The 4,898-nt window shown below is 33.5% G+C and overlaps 1 long non-coding RNA gene across 1 annotated transcript; it reads left to right on the top strand.

Moving 5' to 3' along the window:
* Positions 1–224: 224 nt before the first annotated feature.
* Positions 225–464, top strand: LOC123257539. The gene is made up of 2 exons (XR_006507634.1): positions 225–277; positions 336–464. It is a non-coding gene; the product is annotated as an uncharacterized LOC123257539 (long non-coding RNA).
* Positions 465–4,898: the final 4,434 nt, after the last annotated feature.

The raw sequence follows: 4,898 nt of genomic DNA, 5'->3' as shown, positions 1-4,898 counted from the left end.
GCATCCTAGCGTTTGCATTGGGCAAATGGACGTTGTTTGCGAGTATTGTGGTGCATTAAAGTTTTCCGGAGAAACGCCTGGATTATGCTGCGTTAATGGTAAAGTGAAATTGCCAGTGTTGACTCCGCCACAAGAGCCATTGTATTCATTGCTTTGCGGCGAAACACAAGAATCACGCCACTTTCTTGCAAATACTCGAAAATACAATAGTTGTTTCCAAATGACGTCATTTGGGGCAGACATTATCGAAGAAGGAGGTTTTAATCCGACATTTAAGGTATTTATTTTTGTACTTACATAGAATGTAGTTAAAGAATCTGGTTTTTATTTTGTAGATAGAATCGAGCGGTTTAATATCATTTCCAAATAATTTCTGTAATTTTGTCTCATCAAAAGACGAACTTATCAACAATGTATTTCCAAATATTATTTCTAACTACAAAAATAATGAATGGTTGAGTGAGCGAGCAATTTTAGCGGCTAAGAATAAAGATGTAGATGACCTGAACTACATAATTCAAAATAAGATCATTGGAACAATGCATTCATTCAAATCTATTGACTGCGTCACAAATGAAGATGAAGCCACCAACTATCCAATTGAATTTTTAAACTCTTTGGACGTGCCTGGCTTACCACCGCACAATTTACGCCTAAAGGTTGGCTCCGTAGTAATCATGCTTCGAAACATAAACCAACCAAAACTGTGCAACGGTACGAGTTTGGTGGTTAGTAAATTGATGAACAATGTAATTTACGCTACGATAATGATAGGAAAATTCAAAGGTGAGGAAGTTCTCATTCCGAGGATCCCGATGATCCCAACCGATATGCCGTTTGAATTTAAAAGACTTCAATTTCCGATACGTCTTGCATTTGCCATGACAATCAACAAATCACAAGGCCAATCCTTAAAAGTTTGTGGTTTAAATCTAGAACATTCATGTTTTTCCCATGGTCAATTATACGTGGCATGTTCACGGGTCGGAAGACCATCTGCGTTGTTTGTTTTTGCGCCTGATAATAAAACAAAAAATGTCGTGTATCACAAGGTGCTTAAGTGAAGAGCAACCTATGTACTAAAATACAGAAATAATAATGAATGATTAAGGAGGAGAAACAAAGAATATTGTATACCCACAAGTATTACAGAATTTAATTAATTTGAAAATTATTCTTTTTTGTTTGACTTATTTTTTATGCGTGCAACAACAATATGCCACAGCGAAACGTGGCAGGGTACTGCTAGTAATGAAATAAATAAGATATCTTGAATCTGTACACCAAAAGCAAAAGCACTACGGCTTGAGGCATATGATTCCGAGGTCCCATGGTTAGTAAATAAAATAAAAAATTTTAAAAAGAGCAAGAAAATAAGAAGGTTCCGGAAGTTTTGCACAAAGAAAGCACTACGGCATGACGCATATACATAAGTCCCATGGTTAAAAAGTATATAAAAATTTTTAATAAATATAAGAAAATAAGAAGGTTCCGAAGTTGGACACCAAAAACAGAGTAACTACGGTGTGAGGCATATCATTCCGAGGCTCGTTCATTAGGCATTCATTATAAAAATAATGAATAAAAGAAAAAGGAAGTTTTATAGATTAAAAGAAAAATATAGCAAAAATTAAATAAGACCACTTCTTCCGGACTTGTACATCGAAGACAGAGATCCGAGGCCTTAAGCTTGGGAAAAAAAATATTCGTATAATATTAACTAATCGAGAAAATAAGGGAGTAAGGGTGTGAGTAGTTTTATTAACAAAAAAAAAATAAAAAATAATATAAAATATGTAAGAAAAGAACCCAACTGCTGAACTTGGATACCAAGAACAAAACTTCGTTGTAGGAGCCCTCTGTCAAAAATAAAATATGAGAAGTTAAATGAATAAGAAAATAAGAGACAACAGGTGCTTCCGAGCCCAATCATTATCCGCTTGTTACAGTAGTTTTATTAACCAAAAATAAAAAAATTAGATTCAGATTTGAATTTTTATGATACTTTTTAGGGAATATTAAATAAATAAGAAAATAAGAGACCACAATTGCCACCAAATGGATCAGCACAACACTCCACTGGTTTAGTAGTTTTATAAATGGGACAAGTTGCGAAGTAAATAAAAAAATGAATTAATAAAAAATAAGAAACCACTGGCGCAACCAAGATGAATGATCAATTTGATAATAGAAGTTTGAAAAAAGAACCCAACTGCTGAACTTGGATACCAAAAACAAAAGCATAATTTGGAGGTTCCATAAGGATTAAAAAAAAATAAGTCGAGATGAAACAAAATGGCGAAGAAAGAATTAGTCGCCTGATTTGTACACCAAGAACATAGGTCCCAAAGTAAGTTATTGTTAAAATAAATATTAAATAAGAAAATAAGGGACCATTAACTGAATGAGAAAATAAAAACCATCTTGAATCTGTACACCAAAAAAAAATTACGGCTTGAGGCATATGATTCCGAGGTCCCATGCTTAGTAAATTAAAAAAATTTAAATAAAAATAAGAAAATAAGAAGTTTCCAAAGTTGGACACAAAGAAAGCACTACGGCATGAGGCATATAAGTCCCATGGTTAATAAAGTATATAAAATAATTTTAAATTAAATAAGACAACAAGAAGGATCCGAAATTCGACACCAAAAACAGAAGAACTACGGTCCGAGGCATGTAAGTGCCATGGTTAATAAAGTATATAAAATAATATTAAATCAAAATAAGGAATTTCCGAAGTTGGACACAAAGAAAGCACTACGGCATGAGGCATATAAGTGCCAAGGTAAATAAATTCTATAAAAATTTTGAATAAATATAAGAAAATAAGAATATTCCGAACTTGGACACCAAAAACAGAAGCACTACGGCTTGAGGCACATAAGTTCCATGGTTAATAAAGTGAATAAAAATAATTTAGAAATTAAATAAGAAAATAAGGAGGTTCCAGATGATGGGAACAAAGAAAGCACTACGGCATGAGGCATATAAGTCCCATGGTTAATAAAGTGAATAAAAATAATTTAGAAATTAAATAAGAAAATAAGAAGGCTCCAGATGATGGGAACAAAGAAAGCACTACGGCATGAGGCATATAAGTCCCATGGTTAATAAAGTGAATAAAAATAATTTAGAAATTAAATAAGAAAATAAGAAAATTCCAGATGGGAACAAAGAAAGCATTACGGCATGAGGCATATAAGTCCCATGGTTAATAAAGTGAATAAAAATAATTTAGAAATTAAATAAGAAAATTAGAAGGTTCCAGATGATGGGAACAAAGAAAGCACTACGGCATAAGGCATATAAGTCCCATGGTTAATAAAGTATATAAAATAATTTAGAAATTAAATAAGAAAATAAGAAGGTTCCAGATGATGGGAACAATGAAAACACTACGGCATGAGGCATATAAGTCCCATGGTTAATAAAGTATATAAAATAAAAAAAATGTTGAAATAAAATAAGTAAATAAGAATGTTCCGAAGTTGGACACCAAAAACAGAAGCACTACGGCTTGAGGCATATGATTCCGAGGTACCACCGGTTATAATATAATAAAAATAAAAACAGCGACCCAGATAATGCCAAGGACTTACTGTGAAGCCCAGGCAAAAATATTATTTTGGTTCAAATAAAAAGAAAAAATAAATAAATAAAATAGGAGGAAGTAAGGAAAGTAGTTCCTTCCTCCACGAGGCGAGTCAACAGACTGACTTGAAAATGTGCGACAATTTACCACTTCGATGTTTTGGAAATTAATGTGGCCAGGGTCAGTATTTTTCATGATGCCGAAAAAATCCCAGAGTGCAAAGCCTACTATGGCTTGCGATATGGAATTCATTTCTTCGTTTCATTTGGCTCGTTTTCTGCGAATTTAACGCTATGTTGTTGTGCGTTTGACCGAAACAATGACAGAATCCATTCTCCTTATGTTTTTTCCTTGTCCATCTATAAAGTTTTCCATCTGTCTTCTTTTCGTTTTCCGATATATTTATTTTTTTTCTTCCTTTCTTGCATATTGAGTTTCCTTGTCCTGTCCTGCCGCCTCAGCCTTTCCCCCACAATCATCTCCATATCATTCTCTATCCCATTTTCCGACTTCCATTTCCTTTAATCGTCTGTCCAAGTGTCAGTTCGTTTTGTTTGATTGATTTTTACACCCCTGGCCTTTGGTTGGTTTACTTCGAGTCCTTGCAAAAAAAATTATATTCCCAAGAAAATGGAAAAAATGGGTAAATTGCATTTGTATTAAGAGTAGATCTGGCGTTTCTACACTCAGGCAGGGTGTTGTCATTTTTTAGAGATGTTTGAAACGAAATGGGGGATCCCTCTCTGACCTCCATTTCTACTAGGTTGGACTAGGTTTGTCGATTCTGATCGGAATCCTATATCATTCAAGTGCTTTAATAACGATTGGGGGGAAATTTATTATTTTGACATTATTATCAAGACATGGACTTGTGTTTTAATGTTTTAAGAATCAGTTTTAATAAATAGTAGTTTTAATCTAAACTGATTTAAAAGTCTTATCCGGAAGCCAGGACTGCCAGACTTGGTGTTTTCACGCCAAATCTGACGCTTTTGTTTTTGGCGCAATTGCACTATAGTTTGAAATTATTTAATAAAGAATTATTTAATGTTTTTATTAGGCTTATAAATGGAAGTGCGTAGGACTGCTTTTCAAAATGTGGTTTAATCTTAAATCAGACTATTCTACTAAATCTAAAACTCATTCTTTAGTAGTTATTATTTTGTAATGCTTGACACTTGGTACACCTAAGTCTAAGTTAATTTTAAGGCAAATTGAAATTCGTACAAGTGAATTGTTTTCCGGGCAACCAAATGCCGTACTGTCTGTTTGTAGCAGTTCGTTAAGTTTCCAATAATTTTGC

The sequence above is a fragment of the Drosophila ananassae genome, chromosome XL (genome assembly GCF_017639315.1).
Source record: "Drosophila ananassae strain 14024-0371.13 chromosome XL, ASM1763931v2, whole genome shotgun sequence".
Classification (NCBI taxonomy): Eukaryota; Metazoa; Arthropoda; class Insecta; order Diptera; family Drosophilidae; genus Drosophila; species Drosophila ananassae.
Note: the sequence above shows the minus strand (reverse complement) of the source record. Positions and strands in the feature narration are given on the sequence as shown.